Here is a 19,389-nt window from a genome sequence, read left to right as displayed (position 1 = left end):
GAGATGCCAATTATTTTCATGGACCACAGAAAGGAAAAATAAAGGGACTAATAAAGAAAATAACGCTGCAAAAGCAGAGGAAATGACTAAACCAAGCTACTCGTTCTAGGTGAAAAAATTAGAAAAGCAGAAGAGGTAAATCAGAAAATAAAGCTTATACTAATACAACTTAGATTGTTGAGGCCTAAAGAGGTCAATGGAAGCATGAGGGTGATATGTAATTTCAGCATCCTGGAAATATATACTTTTGTTCGGTGACCAATTCTCTGCTTTAATATAGGGACAATGCAATGCAGAGGAAAAGTACATACAATAACAAATCTAAGCACAGTTAACAAAGCAAAGCAAGGTTCAACATGATCAAATATGAAAGAACTGAAAATGAAGATCAGTGTATAGTAGTCAGAGTATTTAACTTCTCAGCGATTAAAATAAATATCCACATGTAAGATTTCCAATTGAAGGGCAGCACAGTAGCGCAGTGGTAGAGTTGCTGCGTTACAGCGTCTGAGACCCGGGTTCAATCCTCACTGTGGGTGCTGACTGCATGGAGTTTGTACGTTCTCCCTGTGACCGAGTGAGTTTTATCCGGTTTCCTCCCACATTCCAAAATTGTGAATTATCCCTAGTGTGCTAGTGTACAGGGTGATCACTGGTCAGCTGGTCAGCGTGGACTCGGTGGGCCGAAGGGCCTGTTTCCGCACTGCATCTCTTCAAAAAAATATGGCCTTATAAGGTGTTACATGATGCCCCAACTCATGTAGTCAATACACTGACCAATGAAGGCAGACAGACCAGATGCCTTCTTCACCACACGGTCTACCTGCGTTGCTATGTATAGGTAGCAGAAGCATAACAAACGTACGTGCAAGTACCAACCTTCCAGGCTCGATTGCTCCTCCTGTACCCGTCTGCTGCTCCTGCATGGCATTCCTCAGCCAACAAAACTGCACGGGATGCAAGGCATTCTCAGGTCTACTCTTCAGGAAATATTCTGAAGGGTCACCATAAAGAACTGACCCAACTACGTAAATGCAATAGTTGCAAAAGCAACATGCTCAAGTGATTTGACTCATTTTCTGATTTCACAAAACCACCCACACATCAAGTCATGAGTATTATGTAACCATCTACACATGTTTGCATGACTGCATTGCCAACAACACCCTGGAAACTCAACACGGTCCAAACAATGCAGTCCATTTAATCAGCATCCCACCACTGTATTAATTAACTCAACCACCAAAACTATATTGCTGCAGTGCATATTATTTGCAAAACGCACTGCAGCAGTTCATCAAAACACAAGGCTTGATTATCTTTTAACCTGCAACCAATTAAACAGAAAGAGCCAAAAGGTACAAGGAAACCACCAGTACCAAGTCACACACTGGTAGCTTATAAATATATATTACCAATACATCAATGTTCCTGGGTCAAGATCGTGCTATGCCACATGTAAATATTGAGAGTAGCATAATCATAAAGACTGCAGAAGTTCAGGAAGTCAGGTCAACACATTAATTGACTACAGTAAAAATGTCCCGAGTGTGCAGATGAGTTTTTTGATTTATGGGAGAATTGATATGAATAAAATAGAATAAAATATGGGATTAACATAGGATTAGTGTACACGGATGGTTGAGTGTGGACTTGGTGGGCCGAAGTCCACACTTACCTTCTGTATCTCACCATGATCATGACATTTCTCACTTTTCTAATTCAATCCAATCTTTTGTCTGCATGAGTGCTGGAACATCCAGGCTATCACAGATTGACAGACATTTTGGTCAACCAAATATATCCGAGAACACTGTGGGAAGGTAAAGAGGAAATGCCAGGTGCCCTGGCTGAGATTTATGAGTCATCATTAAGCATGGGTGAGGTGCCGGAAGACTGGTGGGTGGCAAATGTTGTGCCTCTATTTAAGAAGGGCTGCAGGGAAAAGCCTGGGAACTACAGGCCGGTGACTCTAACATCTGTGGTTAGTCTGTTACTAGAGGGTATGCTGAGGGATAAGATATACGTGTATATAGATGGACAGGGGTGATTAGGGATAGCCAGCGTGGATTTGTATGTGGGAGATTGTGTCTCACAAATTTGATTGTGTTTTATGCAGATGTGATCAAAAAGGTTGATAAGGGCAGAACTGTAGATGTACTGTACATATGGATTTCAGCAAGGCATTTGACAATGTTCCATGTCGTTTGCGAAGGTTCTCTTTCATTCATCCCCCCCCCCCATTACCTCTTCCCCAGCCAACCAACAATGAGCCATTATGGGCACCACCCTTCCTTGGTTATCTGTTGCCAGCTCTGGATTGTTCTGGCCTTTTCCTACCTACAATTCCCCTCCACCACCCTACTTTCAGTCTAAAGGGGTCTGACCCAAAACGTCACCCATGCATTTTCTTCAGAAATGCTGCCTGACCCACTACATTACTCCAGCACTTTGTGTCTATCTTCGGTATAAACCGGCATGTGCAGTTCCTTTCTACACAGGATCCTCACTTCCTTCCATCTAGTCCATCTCCCTCCTGAACCATCATCTTTTTCACACTCCCTTCCTTGATGAGGTGCCACGTAATCCTGGCCTTCAATTTATTTCATTTGGTTATTCCATTAATGCATATTAGTTATTTTGTACTTCGGATTACATTGCAATTGTTGCACCATTCTGCTGTTTTGTATTTCTTGCATCTCTCAATGTTGTGCATACTGTGTTCCTTATAGGAACGAACAAGGAAGTTCATTTCACTCTGGTGTATTTGACATGCTAATCTGAATATGAATCACTGTACTGTGGACAGACAATTTTCCCTAATGGTTGTACGTATGCCTGGTCCAATTTGGCACAGATTTAGCAGGAGGCTTTCCCAGCCTAACAACTGGGAAATATGAAGTATGCACTGCTCAACCGGACTCCATGAAGTATCTGCAAGTGCAGAGAACTGCCGATACCTAACTGGAGCAGAAGCCTGTTTTTCAGCCCGTGTTCAGAAGTCTCAAGTTTCTGGCTGGTTAATTGCTTAACTAATTAATCAATTAATTAAGTCTGATCTTGACCACTTCCTGTTGTTCTGTATATTAATCTAATTAATTAATTAATGAATTAATTAATTAATTGATTGATTGATCAATCAGGTCTGAGCTCTTTTTCCAAGCTAATTAGCCTATAAACCTGCACGTCTTTGGAGTGTGGGAGGAAACCGTAGCACCCGGAGAAAACCCACGCAGCAGAACATACAAACTCCGTGCAGACAGCATTGAACCCGGGTCTCTGCCACCGTGCCGCCCCCGCATTGTAAATCCGTTCAGAAGTTCAGGACGTTTTGCCACACGAGAAGTCCATGGCTTAGTCCATTGAAGTAAGAAGATGCTGGTGATTTTGTTTGAAATCACTGGCATTTATTAGCAAATTCCAGGCTATTATTACTATTTGTGGAGTATAACCTATATTACTAAAAGTCTGATCTTGACCACTTCCTGTTGTTCTGTATATATAATTTTATTTTAAAAAAGTACTCAGAGTCCCCCTCCGCTGCTCAGGGCAAGAGGATTTTTCGCATCGATGAAAAATAAAAGTTATTAGTGTTTAAAAAATGTTGAGATTCTCTCTCCAGAAGGCCACGCCCTTTCCGGAGGAACTATAAAAGCCGGAAGTGTTGAGTGCCTCAGTCAGTCTCTGCAAGATGGGGGAGCGAGAGGGTCACGTCTCTCAGTCTGAGCTGTGAATAACACTGAACAGATGTATACTAAACTGAGTGGTTTTACTGACCTGTCAGTGTCCTTAATGCGGTTTGAAAATATAGTTTGAAAATGCTAAAGCTGTGTTGCCTTTGGTTTGGAAATGCTAAAGCTGTGTTGCCTAATTAAAGTTACCTTGCCTAATTGAAAAGTTGGTTTGAGAATGCTAAAGTTGCCTTGTCTTGACCACTTCCTGTTTGTGCTGTATATTGATTTTAGGAAAAACGCTACCACGTACGGCTGTGATTTTTGGCCATCTTACTCAGTCCCCTTCCCCTCATCAGGCACCAAGAATTTTTCCCATCGATGAAAAATAAGAGTTATTCGTGTTTAAAAAATGTTGAGATTCTCTCTCCTGTCAATTACGCCATGAAGGCCATGCCACTTCTGGTGGGAGAGGGGGAGGGACTATAAACCCAGAAGTGTGGGCGTGGCTCAGTCTCTGCAAGATGGAGGATGGAGCGGTCACGACTCGCTGTCTTTAGCGGCCTTACACCCTGCATGAAATGGTATGAAACTGCACTTGAATTTGGTGGCCTTGCACCCTGCTTGAAGTGGTAAGAAACTGCACTTGAACTTGGTGGCCTTGCACTCTGCTTGAAATGGAATTTCAAGGAATAATCGTGAGTCAACTGCCAGCCCACCAGCCATGAGTGAGTGAGCTGACAGCACAACAGGCTTGAGTGACTGAGCCGCCAGCCCAAGAATCCACAATGTCCATACTAACCCTCTGTAAACCAATCTCTTCAGCCCACAACATGCATACTAGCGCTCCAGAAAGCCCCCCCTGCCCCCCCCATCCCCCACTGGCCACCAATATTGGAATTGGTGGAGAGGTGAAATATTGCATTGGGGGACCGTGTGATACTAGGACCCAACAGGTCCCACTTAGTCTATTAGATCAATAGACCGTTTGTCTTAAGTGCACAGAAGAATGAGTATGCAGTGAGCTAATGTCTCCCTTTTCAAATATTATTCCTTGCACTTGGATCTGCTGTTCAGGCTTTGACTTTAATCCAACTTGATAATGCACTGATTGAATTTTAGTCAAATACAAAATCATAAAATGATCAGAACCAAAGATAGATACAAAATGCAGGAGTAACTCAGCGGGTCAGGCAGCATCTTTGGAGAAAAGGAATAGGTGATGTTTTGGGTTGGAACCCTTCTTCAGACTGAAAGGTGTTCCTCCAATTTGTATGTGGCCTTACTCTGACAGTGAAGGAGACCCAGGACAGAGAGCTCCGTGGGGGAATGGGAAAGAGAGTTTAAATGTTTAGCAAGCAGGAGATCACGTCGGCGAAGGCAGACGGAGTATAAGTATTCAGAATAACAATTGCCAATATGTAGGAGCCCACAACAGGAGCACCGGATACAATAGATGAGGTTGGAGGAGGTGCAAATAAACCCGTGTTTCATCTGAAAGGACTGTTGAGGTCTCTGGATGAAGTCGAGGGAGGAGGTATAAGGACAGATGTTGGGCAAAGTCCCTTGGGAGGGGGTGGTTTGGGTGGTAAGGGATGAATGAACCGGGGAGTTGCGGAGGGAACTGTCTGTGTCGAAAGCAGAGAGGGGAAGATGTGACTAGTGGTAGCACTGGTCCTAGTGGAGGTGACAAAAATGTCATAGGATGATATGTGGTATGCGAAGGCTGATGGGGTGAAAGGCAACGAATAGGGAGATTCTGTCCTTGTTACACCTGGGGGGAGGGGCAGCAAGAGCATAACTATGGGATACCGAGGAGACGTGCGAGGACCTCATCTATGATAGAAGGGGGGAGCCCCTATTCCCTAAAATATGAGGACATCTTGGATGTCCTCATATGGAACACCTCATCTTGAGAGCAGATGCAACGTAGATGGAGGAATTGGGAGTAGGAAACAGTATTTGCAAGAGGCAGAGTGGAAAAAAGTGAAGCAACATATTTTGGCGCTATTTTCAAAGTCCAGTCCAAGCTCCAATTGTTATGAGTGGTGCCCGTTCCAGGGAAGCTGCAGGCCTCCAGCCATCACCTTCCTTTACACATGTGGGTCGATCTGTGAACCGAGGTCGCTCTCCTTGCCTGTCCACTTTTGCCCCCCCGGGACACCTCCTGCAGCAGACCTCGAGGGTGTGGTAGGCTAGACCCAGTGCCCTCTCAGGAGGGAGACAAATATGGTAATCACACCATCCCTCAGAGGAGTGGTTAAGAGGGAGGTGGTAGCATGGTGATTTTTCCACATTCATTCATGCCTCTAGTCCTACCTCCTTTTCTGTTCTTGGGGGTAGAATTCCAGCTCATCTGCCCAGAAATTGGTGTCAAGACTGGTCGTCACTTGGGTATTGCTGAAGACTGAGATGCTAAAATAGGGGTATGATTGTGATGATTGGACTTCTTTAACAGCATTCACTATTTTCCAATTTCTCAATAGAAAGTGAGATGATTTTGTCTGGTGACCAAACTAACAGTCATTAGAAAAACTCAAAGGCATCTGCTGCAAACTATGATCATTATTTGTGGTCAGAACCTCGGGGATGCCATGCAAAGAAACCATTCGTTGAACTTGCAAATTACTGCAGATGAATGGGTATTCACTACAAAGTCTATCTCCGAAAACACTTTTAAAGATAATCATTTGTAAGCAGTTCAAAGGCGGCACAGCAGTAAGTGTGGCACGGTGGTGCAGCTGTAGAGTTGCTGCCTTGCAGCACCAGAGACCTGGGTTCGATCCTGACTACGGGTGTTGTCTGTACGGAGGTTGTACGTTCTCCCCATGACCATATGGGTTTTCTCTGAGATCTTCGGTTTCCTCCCACATTTCAAAGACATACAGGTTTGTAGGTTAATTGGCTTGGTATATGTATAAATTGTCCCTAGAGTATGTAGGATAGTATGAATGTTCGGGATTGCAGGTCCGTGCGGACTCGGTGGGCCTGCTTTCACGCTGCATCTCTAAACTAAACTAAAACTAAACACTATGTAAACATGTGTAGGAAAGATCTGCAGATGCAGAAATTGAAGGTAGACACAAAATGCTGGAGTAACTCAGGCAGCATCTCTGGAGAGAAGGAATGGGTGGCACTTTGGGTTAAGACTCTTCTTCAGACTGAATGTAAACATTTTCTATCATTGTTGTTCATTCTTTAAGCACATTGCTTACTTACTGGCTCGGGTATCTTTATTTATTCCACCATGTACTATCTCAATTAAATACTACAACTTACTATCACTCCATGTATTTCCACATTAACCCAATTGTGAGGGATCATGTCTGATCTTTAGTATCAGCTCCAGTATCCATCAACCTGCATTTTCAACAGCACATCTCCTTAGATACTTGAAAAAGAGTCAGCAATTCAAATTAACATCAAGGGTACTTTATTAAAAAATAAAATTAAAGCTTACAGTGTCAAGACAATAATTTCTTACTAAGGCTTGGTTCCCCGGAGACATACAGCTGAAGAATTCCACGTCCTGCAAAGTTGCAACCCACAGCAGTCACGTGATATAATCCTTGAAGTGGTAAAGCCTCAAGATATCAAGGGGTGACCCAGAATCAGGAGATGTGAAGTCAGTATGAATAGAACTGAGGAATTGTAATGTTAAGAAGACCCTAATGGGAGTTATCTACAGGCCCCCAAACAGTAGCCTGGATATAGGGTGCAAGTTGAATCAAGAGTTAAAATTGGCATGTCGCAAAGGTAATACTATGGTTGTTATGGGAGATTTCAACATGCGGGTAGACTGGGAAAATCAGGTTGTAACTGGACCCCAACAAAGTGAGTTTGTGGAGTGCCTCTGTGATGGATTCTTAGAGCAGCTTGCACTGGAATTCTGGATTTAGTGTTGTGCAATGAACTGGATTTGATAAAGGAACTCGAGGTAAAGGAACCATCAGGAGGTAGTGGCCATAATATGATAAGTTTTAATCTACAATTTGAGCGGGAGAAGGGTAAATCGGAGGTGTCGGTATTGAGCAATGGGGACTATGGAGCCATGAGGGAGGAGCTAGCCAAAGTTGACTGGAAAGAGGAATGACAGTGGAACAACAATGGCAGGTATTTCTGGGAATAATACAGAAGGTGCAGGATCAGTTCATTCCAAAGAAGAATAAATATTCCAAGGGGAGTAAGGGTGGCAAGGGAAATCAGGGAGAGTATAAAAATAAAAAAGAAGAAATATAACGTAGCAAAGATGAGTGGGAAGCCAGAGGATTGGGTAACTTTTAAAGAGCAACAGAAGATAACTAAAAAGACAATACATAGAGATAAAATGAGGTACGAAGGGTAAGCTAGACAAGAATATAAAGGAGGATAGTAAATGTTTCTTTGGGTATGTGAAGAGGAAAAACTAGTTAAGGCCAAAGTTAGACCCTTGAAGACTGAAAAGGGGAATTTATTATGAGGAACAAGGAAATGGCAGACGAACAGGTACTTTGGATCTGTCTTCACTAAGGAGGACACAATCTTCCTGATGTACTAGTAACCAGAGGATCTAGGGTGTAGAGGAACTGAAGGAGATTCACATTAGGCAGTAAATTGTGTTGGGTAGACTGATGGGACTGAAGGCTGATAAATCCCCAGGGCCTGATGGTCTGCATCCCTGGGTACTTAAGGAAGTGGCTCTAGAAACTGTGGACGCATTGGTGATCATGTTCCCAATGTTCTATAGATTCAGGATCAGTTCCTGTGGATTGGAGGTTAACTAATGTTGTCCCACTTTTTAAGAAGGGCGGCAAAGAGAAAACAGAGAATTATAGACCAGTTAGCTTGACATTGGTGATTGGGAATACGCTGGAGTCAATAATAAAAGATGAAATAGAGGCACATTTGGAGAGCAGTAACAGGATCGGTCCGAGTCAGCATGGATTTACAAAGGGGAAATCTTGCTTGACTAATCTTCTGGAATTTTTTGAGGATGTAACTAGGATAATGGACAAGGGAGAGCCTTGCAGTGGATGTAGTTTACCTGGACTTTCAGAAAACATTTGAGAAGGTCCCACATAGGAGATTAGTGGGCAAAATTCGAGCACATGGTATTGGGGATAGGGTGCTGACTTGGATAGAAAATTGGTTGGCAGACAGGAAACAAAGGGTAGGAATTAACGGGTCCCTTTCAGAATGGCAGGCAGTGACTAGTGGGGTACCGCAAGGCTCGGTGCTGGCACCACAGCTATTTACAATATACATTAATGATTTGGATGAAAGGATTAAAAGTAACATCAGCAAATTTGCAGATGACACAAAGCTGGGTGGCAGTGTGAACTGTGAGGAGGATGCTATGAGGATGTAGGGCGACTTGGATAGGTTGGGTGAATGGGCAGATGCAGTTTAATGTGGATAAATGTGAGGTTATCCATTTTGGTGGCAAAAACAGGAATGCAGATTATTATGTAAATGGTGTTAAGTTGGGAAAAGGGGAAGTACGGGATCTGGGGGGTCCTTGTTCATCAGTCACTGAAAGTAAGCTTGCAGGTACAGCAGGCAGTGAAGAAAGTAAATGGCAAGTTGGCCTTCATAACAAGAGGATTTGAGTATAGGAACAAAGAGGTCCTTCTGCAGTTGTACAGGGCACGAGTGAGACCACACCTGGAGTATTGTGTGCAGTTTTGGTCTCCAAACTTGAGGACGGACATTCTTGCTATTGAGGGAGTGCAGCATGGGTTCACGAGGTTAATTCCCAGGATGGCGGGACTGTCATATGTTGATAAGTTGGAACAGCTGGGCTTGTACACTCTTGAATTTAGAAGGATGAGAGGAGATTTTATGGAAACATATACGATTATTAAGGGTTTGGACACGCTAGAGGCAGGAAACATGTTCCCGATGTTGGGGAAGTCCAGAACCAGGGGCCACAGTTTAAGAATAAGGAGTAAGCCATTTAGAACGGAGATGAGGAAAAACATTTTCACACACAGAGTTGTGAGTGTGTGGAATTCTCTGCCTCAGACAGAGGCTGGAGGCTGGTTCTCTGGATGTTTTCAAGAGAGACTTAGATGGAGCTCTTATGGATAGTGGAGTTAAGGGCTATGGAGAGAAGGCAGGAACGGGTTACTGATTGTGGATGATCAGCCATGAACACATTGAATGTTGGTGCTGGCTCGAAGGGCCGAATGGCCTACTCCTGCACCTATTGTCTATTGTCTGATTGTTCACAACCAATATTACATATGACATGTGTTTCAACACTTGCTCGGGTATGGCACTTTGGCACTAAAACTCTACTGAAGGCCTCGGACAGGTAGTGCAGGAGTCATTGTGGCCATAATCCTCGTATACGGTGTTGAGCACTGTTGACAAGGAAAAACAGCAAATGGCAAGTTTGCGGTACATGGTTGGCTCTGCTGCACTGCAGCGGAGGAAAAAGACTATAAGAGTTACAGTGATACAGGACTTGATTGAAAGAGAAGAATAGCTGATATATTTGTGGATGGCGAGCAACACTCTCAGATAGTTTGCCTCTCCAGTGCCAGGCCACAGGTGTCTCAGAGAAGTTATAGGACTTTCTGAAGGGGGTGATTGAACAACCAGTGGTGCGATAAATGTCAATACCAATAACATGAGTAAAGAGGATGAGGTTCTACAACATTAATTTAGGTAGCATATTAAAGAACATTACCTTAAGAAAGCCAAAAGATTTAAATTGTAGCGCAGGGAACAGAGAGAAAATTTGAGGTGTCCATTTCTACTGTTGGCAGTTTGCAAATCTGAAGAGTATAGATTAAAGAGGAGATATTGAAAAGAGCAGGGGATCTGCATCATTTTTCATGTTTTAAAGCACATCAGTAATTAAAATCTAGCATTGGTCATCTCTTTGTTATCCAGCAACTACCCCTCCTTAGGGACTAAAACATGGTGATGCTCTTACTTTGCTTAAGTAGGTTCTTGTTGTCTTCATCCTGCCCTTCGGAGAGGGAAATGTGTCTTTAAATATTTTGTAAGATGTTTGGGTGATGTGGCTATCGTGATTGTGCAGCGAGTGTAGTGAAAATTGTGACGTGCGAGTTTGGGACTTGTAGCCATGCAATTTGGGGTAAACCACATGTTAGGATAGAATCCCGATTGATGATATTGGTAAGTATCAATGTGTATTGTCCGTGGTTAATAGTAGGATGTGGCATTTGAAAGTGCTTTCATTGACCTTCACCATATACTGTAGGCAAAATAATTCAATGTCTTGCATTATTACATCCGGTTCCTTAATAGCACATTCATATGCAGCTCTGTTTCCACTGTTTTTTATCAAGGTAGTTCTATATAAATAGTGGATAGGTCTCCTCCACATTCCTTCCACTAACACGTGCAATACAGCATACAAATCTTCCCAACCAGCCCTCTCTCATGCTGCATCACTTTTTACTAAGATAGACACAAAAAGCTGGAGTAACTCAGCGGGCCAGGCAGCATCTCTGGAGAGAAGTTTCGGGTCGAGACTCTTCTTCAGGTCTATTGTGTCTATCATCACTTTTCACTGTTTCCTTGGCAGCATCTGCTCCAACCACTATCATCTAGAAGCTGGATTGCAAGGCACTCTTTTTGATATGAAGTAATTAGTCTTCCGCATTATATTTTTAACGGATATTGTGCACTTCCTTGCAGGCGGTTTTGCTGTTTAGTTTCAGAGCACCAGATTACTGGGAAAGCCACACAATTTTCTTTACTACACACTACCAGAACGGGTCAAAATCACCCTTTTCAGCAATTAAGCTGCACGTTGGACGTTGATCCTTCCAATCATTAAGATACAATCACACAAGAAAGTTGAAATTCGATTCTTGACAAATAAACATTCCCATTTCGAGATACAGACATGAGAAGTTTCCTCCGAGAAGGAAATGTTGAAGTGCTGGTAAGCAAGATACATGCTGGGAAGGAGCGCCACATACAATGGACGTACAGCAGAGAAATCTAGAACTAACTGGTGCGAACTATTGCCCTGTGATTATCAATGAAAGGATGACAGTCATTAATATTAACAGGCAGCATGTCACTGCCATTCAGCTTTTATTTTGATTGTGCATGGTGTTTATTGCATTCACTATCAGGTTTAACATCCATAAAATATCCAGAATGCAAATCAGGCCTTGGTAAAGGAGGTGGCAGATCCGTGGAGACTGGAAGCTCCCAAGTTTGATTTCTATCGCGGAAACAACCAGATTGGTCAATCACATGAGAATGTAAAAAGTAATTAACATCCATAAAATGCTTTTAAAAGCACTTGATAGCAGTGTTCCTGTGGTTCAGTGCATAAATATTATGCAATACTAAAATTATTAGGTACACAAAAATGCTGGAGAAACTCAGCGGGTACAGCCGCATCTATGGAGCAAAGGAAATAGGCGACGTTTCGGGCCCAAACCCTTCTTCAGTCTGATAGGGGGTGGGGGGGAGAAGGAAGGAAAAAGGGAGGAGGAGGAGGAGCCCGAGGGCGGGGGAAGGGAGGAGACAGCTCGAGGGTTAAGGAAGGGGAGGAGACAGCAAGGGCTAGCAAAACTGGGAGAATTCAACGTTCATGCCATCCGGACGCAAGCAACCCAGGCGGAATATGAGGTGCTGTTCCTCCAATTTCCGGTGTTGCTCACTCTGGCAATGGAGGAGACCCAGGACAGAGAGGTCGGATTGGGAATGGGAGGGGGAGTTGAAGTGCTGAGCCACCGGGAGTTCAGGTAGGTTATTGCGGACTGAGCGGAGGTGTTCGGCGAAACGATCGCCCAACCTCCACTTAGTCTCCCCGATGTAAATCAGCTGACATCTAGAGCAGCGGATGCAGTAGATGAGGTTGGAGGAGATACAGGTGAACCTTTGTCGCACCTGGAACGACTGCTTGGGTCCTTGAATGGAGTCGAGGGGGGAGGTGAAGGGACAGGTGTTGCATTTCTTGCGGTTGCAACAGAAAGTGCCTGGGGAGGGGGTGGTGCGGGAGGGAAGGGAAGAATTGACAAGGGAGTGGTGGAGGGAGCGGTCTTTGCAGAAGGCAGACATGGGGGGAGATGGGAAGATGTGGCAAGTGGTGGGGTCACGTTGGAGGTGGCGGAAATGGCGGAGGATTATTTGTTGTATTTGCCGGCTGGTGGGGTGAAAGGTGAGGACTAGGGGGGCTCTGCCCTTGTTGCGAGTGCGGGGATGGGGAGAGAGAGCTAGTGTTGCGGTGTATGGATGAGACCCTGGTGCGAGCCTCATCTATGGTGGCGGAGGGGAATCCCCATTCCCTGAAGAACGAGGATATTTCTGATGCCCTGGTGTGGAACGTCTCATCCTGGGAGCAGATGCGGTGTAGGCGGAGGAATTGGGAGTAGGGGATGGAGTCTTTACAGGGGGCAGGGTGGGAAGACGTGTAGTCCAGATAGCCATGTGAGTCAGTTGGTTTGTAGTGTATGTTGGTCAGAAGTCTGTCCCCTGCTTTTAGGGTGGCTTCAAGGTAATCCTAATCTCTTCTAAAATAATTATCCTGAATTAAATTTGGCTCACGGACATTCATTTCAGTACACCCAGCCCATTAGTCCAGGATTATGTAATCCTCTTAGAATATACTATATATTCAATCCCTGTTAAAACTTAGTTCCTGACTTGTCAATTGTTATAGTTTCATTCTGAATGACACATTCTTTTAGTCATAGAGTCATAGAGTGATACAGTGTGGGAACAGGCCCTTCGGCTCAACTTGCCCACACCGGTCAACAATGTCCCAGCTACACTACTCCCACTTGCCTGTGCTTGGTCCATATCCCTCCAAACCTGTCCTATCCATGTACCTGCCTAACTATTTATTAAACGATCGGATGGTCACAGCCGCAACTACCTCCTCTGGCAGCTTGTTCCATACACCCACCACCCTTTGTGTGAAAAAGTTACCCCTCGGATTCCTATTAAATCTTTTCCCCTTCACCTGGAACCTATGTCCTCTGGTCCTCGAATCCCCTACTCTGGTCAAAAGACTCTGTGTTATTCCTGATCTGATCTATTCCTCTCATGATTTTGTATACCTCTATAAGATCTCCCCTCATCTTCCTGCACTCCATGGAATAGAGACCCAGCCTACTCATCCTCTCCCTATAGCTCACACCCTCTAGTTCTGGCAACATCCTCGTAAATCTTTTCTGAATCCTTTCAAGCTTGACAATATCTTTCCTATAACATGGTGCCCAGAACTGAACACAATATTCTAAATGCAGTCTCACCAACATCTTATACAACTGCAACATGACCCCCCAACTTTTATACTCAATACTCTTACTGATGAAGGCCAAAGTGCCCACAGCCTTTTTGACCACCTTATCTACCAGCGACTCAACCTTCAAGGAACCTTGCACATGTACTCCGAGACCCCTCTGCTCTACAACACTATCCAGAGGCCTACCATTTACTGTGTAGGTCCTGCCCTTGTTCGACGTTCCAAAATGCAACACCTCACACTTTTGTATTAAATTTCATCAACCATTCTTCCGCCCACCTGGCCAATCGATCCAGACCCTGCTGCAATTGTTCACAACCATCTTCACTATCTGCAAAACCACTAACTTTTTTATCATCAGCAAACTTGCTTATCTTGCCCTGTATGTCCAAATCATTGATGTTGATGACAAACAGTAACGGGCCCAGCACCGAACCCTGAGGCACACCACTAGTCACAGGCCTCAAGTTTGAGAAGCACCCTCTGCTTCCTTCCATGGAGCCAATTTGCTATCCATTCAGCTATCTTTCCTTGGATCCCATGCGATCTAACCTTCCAGAGAAGCCTATCATGCGGAACCTTGTCGAATGCCTTATGCCCCTGTCGCACTTAGGAAACCTGATCGGAAACCTGTGGAGACTTTGCGCCCCACCCAAGGTTTCTGTGCGCTTCCCGGAGGTTGCAGGTGGTTGCCGGCGGTTGCAGGTAGTGGAAGCAGGTAGGGAGACTGACAAAAACCAGTGGGAACCACACGGAAACCTTGGGTGGGGCGCAAAGTTTCCAGGGGTTTCCGTTCAGGTTTCCTAAGTGGGACCTGGGCATAACTGAAATCCATGTGTACAACATCTACAGCTCTTCCCTCATCAAACTTTTTGGTCACGTCTTTAAAAAACAAAAAAAAAATTTGTGAGACACGTCCTCCCATGTACAAAACCATGCTGACTATCCCTAATCAGCCCTTGCCCATCCAAATGCTTGTATAATCTATCCTTAGTCATTCATTGCATTTCATTTTATGATCAAAATTATTGTTGGAAATTGACCAACCTCATACGATTGGTCTAGAAGATTATGCTTTAGATTTCTTCTGCATTTGGGCAGTTAACTCAATGTTGATCCTTGGTTTTGCATCTGCAGTAACAAATGGAAAAATACCGAACTACATTGGCATAAATATACACTGCAACTAAAACATTATTTACACTGGAAACGTTGATCATTTAAGAAATTAGCCTTCTGTACTATTTGCAATCCATTTAATTGTTAATTTGAACTTTGTTTTATATCCTCATTGTTACCAATATATCTGATCATTAAAATGAAAAGCATTGAATCTTAGTGTGGAAACAGACCCTTCGGCTCAACTCGCCCACACCGGCCAACAATGTCCCACCGACCAACAGTCCCACTTGCCTGTGCTTGGTCCATGTCCCTCCAAACCTGTCCTATCCATGTACCTGTCTAACTGTTTCTTAAACGATGGGATAGTCCCTGCCCCAACTACCTCCTCTGGCAGCTAGTTCCATACACCCACCACCCTTTGTGTGAAAAGGTTCCCCCTCAGATTCCTATTAAATCTTTTCCCCTTCACCTTGAACCTATGTCCTCTGGTCCTCGATTCCCCTACTCAGGGCAAGAGACTCTGTGCATCTACCCAATAGATTACTCTCATGATTTTGTACACCGCTATAAGATACCCCCTCATCCTTCTGTGTTCCATGGAATAGAGAACCAGCCTACTCAACCTCTCCCTATAGCTCACACCCTCTAGTCCTGGCAACATCCTCGTAAAACCAGTCTGAACCCTTTCAAGCTTGACAATATCTCTCCTATAACATGGTGCCAAGAACTGAACACAATATTCTAAATGCGGTCTCACCAACGTCTTATACAATTGCAACATGACCTCCCAACTTTTACACTCAATACTCTGACTGATGAAGGCCAAAGTGCCAAAAGCCTTTTTGTTCACTTTATCTACCAGCGACTCGACCTTCAAGGAACCATGCACCTGTAGTCCTAGATCCCCTCTGCTCTACAACACTACCCAGAGGCCTACCATTTACTGTGTTGTCCTGCCATTGTTCGACGACCCAAAATGCAACACCTCACACTTCTCTGTATTAAATTCCTTCAACCATTCCTCCGCCCAACTGGCCAATCGATCCAGTTCTTGCTGCAATCATTCACAACCAACTTCACTATCTGCAAAACCACTCATTTTTGTATCATCATCAAACTTGCCCTGTATGTTCTCATCCAAATCATCGATGTAGATGACAAACAGTAACGGGCCTAGCATTGAACCCTGAAGCACACCACTAGTCACAGGCCTCCAGTCCAAGAAACAACCTTCCACCATCACCCTATGCTTCCTACCATGGAGCCAATTTGCTATCCATTCATCTATCTCTCCTTGGATCCCTTGCGATCTAACCTTCCAGAGCAGCCTACCATGCGGAACCTGGTCGAACGCCTTACTGAAATCCGTGTACACAACATCTACAGCTCTGCCCTCATCAACCTTTTTGATCGTGTCTTCAAAAAAATCAGATTTGTAAGACATGACCTCCCACGTACAAAACCATGCTGACTATCCCTAATCAGCCCTTGCCCACCCAAATGCCTGGAAATATCCATCAGAATACTCTCTAGTAACTTTCCAACTACAGATGTTTAGCTTACCAGCCTATAGTTCCCAGTAGTTATCTGCAGCCCTTCTTGAAAACTTTTGCCACCCTCCAATCTTCTGGCACCTCTCCTATATTTAAGGACGACTTGTAAATTTCACCCAGGGCTACCGTAATTTCCTCTCTAGTTTCCTGCAATGTCCTCGGTTATATCTGATCAGGCCCTGGAGATTTGTCTACCTTCATACACAACATAATCTTCAGTACTTCTTCGACAGTAATACTTACTGCACTCAAGACACTTCCATTGACTGCCCCAAGTTCCTCCGTCCTACTGTCTTTCTCGATAAATACAGAGGAGAAATACTCATTTAGAACCTTGCCCATCTCCTGTGGCTCCACACAGAGATGACCACTTTGATTCCTGGGAGATCTCACACTCTCTCTAGTTACACTTTTCCCCCTTATGTATTTATAAAATCTTTTGGGATTGTCCTTAATGCTACCCACCAGAGTTATCTCCTGGCCCCTTTTTGCCGTTCTGATCTCCTTTTTCAATTTACTCCTTAGTTCCCGAAACTCCTCCCGGGATGCACTTGATCCCAGCTGCCTATACATGTTCCATGCATCCTTCTTGGTTTTGACCAACACCTCAATTTCCCTCGTCAGCCAAGCTTCCTTATATTTGCCTGCTTTGCTCTTCATTCTAACGGGGACATACACATCCTGAGCTTTCGTCAGCACACTTTTAAAAACATCCCACTTGGCCGATGTTCCTTTTCCCTCAAATAACCAGCTGAACTATAATACTGCAGGAAGTAAGTTTGTCCTTCTTCAAAGAGTTAACAAAGCGGGATTTTCAGAAGTCGCGTTTAACTTTTGGGGTTATTTACGATGGTGTGAATATCTTTCCTGTTGCCTACGCCGATTTACGCCAACCTCTCCCGCCTCCCTGCTGACCCGAAACATGTACACAACTCTTGCGTTTGTTTTTCCTTGACGTCGAAGAAATTTCTGCCTCAGTACCTGGGCGGAAGGAAGTGCTTTTGTTTTCGAGTTCTCAGATCTGAACTTGGGGATCCCTTTCACTCCTTTCAAATTAGTTTTATCAAGGGTTCGGTGTCATGAAATTGTTTTGTGGCCTGCAATTACTATAATTAGACCACTGTTGAAATTGTGCCATGGCGTTGCATTACGTGTCTCCATCAGCAAAAGTGGGAAGGCATGGAAAGTGTAATTAATGCTTTATTCCACTCTCCTATTTCCATTTTTTTTTAAATTAGTATCGTGTTAAATCCATTACAGCTTTTTAAATGTCTGTAGTCGGTTTGTTCTATTTTAAATAATTTTAACTCAAAAAGAACTTCACTGTGTGCCGTGAGTTTTGACACGCTATAAGTTTCTAATCTAAATAGAAATAAAAGTCTAAATATTTAACTTTAATCCTTATGGGAAATTAAGTTTGTTTGAGATTCAGAAGATAGCAAAGCAGTTAACAGTCTAATTCTTAAAAGCACCAAATGATTAGGCTCGTTAATTTTTGCTGAACTGGTTAGAATCCATTTTTGCAATAATGTTCTTTCGACATATCAGGCTGCCAGATTATATGTCTGAAGAAGAGTCCCGATCCCAAACAAGGCCTGATCCGTCATCTCCAGAGATGCTGCCTGCCCTGCTGTATTACTCCAACACTTTGTTTTTTGTTGTAAACCAGCATCTGCAATTCCTTGTGTCCCTTAAGGTCAACTGCAGTAATACGATTCATTAAAATAAACACATTCAAAAGAGTTTCGTCAACCAACTTTCTAACTTAGCCAAGAGAAAGAATGCTGATTCAGTTCTTTGAATAGTAGATGTCTGGGCTTGTATATTTTCAAAACGTTTTGGCTCCAAATGCACATTTCATTATTTGTAATGGATTTGCGTAATGCTAAATATTTCTGTTAGAAATGTAAGCAGATTGTGGTGACTCAGAAATTAACCGGAACAACTCACTTTTATGGATAAAAGATTTCCGATAGAACATCTGTCTGTTGGTGGTAAGACTTTTTAGAATTAATATGTTCTTACTGTACAGTTTTACGTGGACGCTCCATAACTGCAAGTAATCCTTGACAATCCTGAAGAACGAATATGGTCCTGTATTGATGATAGGGGAACTCCAGGACATAAGACTTCATGCTGCCAATGATACTACCACAAACCATCCAAAAACGTGATAAATCGTAATATGATGCGACACGCTATGTATCTATTGTCAGCAAACGCTCTGTCAAGAAATCAAAATAATTGTAATCATCCTAGATTGGATGGGGCATCTTGGTCGGCAAGGATGAGCTGGACAGAAGTGCCTTTTTCCCAGCTGTATGACTCTATGATTTTATATATTGTTTTTTTTTAAATCAAACAAGCACATAGGTCAGGCCTCCATTGAATGGGGAAAGACGAGTTTATAGTGAAAACATTCCTTTCAAAGTTGTCCTGTTGAGTCTCATTGCCTATAACTCGTTTTCACCTTCCCTTAACGATGCCCGTTTCCTTCATCATCGCTACTTTTTGCATATAGTTCATTCATTTGTTCGACATCGCTCTATATCACCGTCTATATCTCTCGTTTCCCTTTCCCCTGGCTCTCAGACTGAAGGATCCCGACCTGAAACATCACCCTTTAATTTTCTCCAGAGATGCTGCCTGACTCGCTGACTTACTCCAGCATTTTGTGCCTGTCTTCATTTCATAAGTATGTTGGTCTCTTTAAATACTTCTAGAATTTTCTGGTTTGGCTCCATTATTGGAATTCCGATTAACTTCAACTCTCATTTTTATAGCTAATCACAAATGAAATTTGTGCAGAATCTATATT

The 19,389-nt window shown here is 43.5% G+C and overlaps 1 long non-coding RNA gene across 1 annotated transcript; it reads right to left on the bottom strand.

Annotated features, from left to right (window-relative positions):
* Positions 1-6,687: 6,687 nt before the first annotated feature.
* On the bottom strand, positions 6,688-19,382 carry LOC129713903 (uncharacterized). The gene is made up of 3 exons (XR_008726293.1): positions 18,522-19,382; positions 14,944-15,027; positions 6,688-11,862 (listed from the first exon to the last, which is right to left on the bottom strand). It is a non-coding gene; the product is annotated as an uncharacterized LOC129713903 (long non-coding RNA).
* Positions 19,383-19,389: the final 7 nt, after the last annotated feature.

The sequence above is a fragment of the Leucoraja erinacea genome, chromosome 2 (assembly GCF_028641065.1).
Source record: "Leucoraja erinacea ecotype New England chromosome 2, Leri_hhj_1, whole genome shotgun sequence".
Classification (NCBI taxonomy): domain Eukaryota; kingdom Metazoa; phylum Chordata; class Chondrichthyes; order Rajiformes; family Rajidae; genus Leucoraja; species Leucoraja erinaceus.
This window is presented reverse-complemented; position numbering and strand designations above follow the sequence as displayed.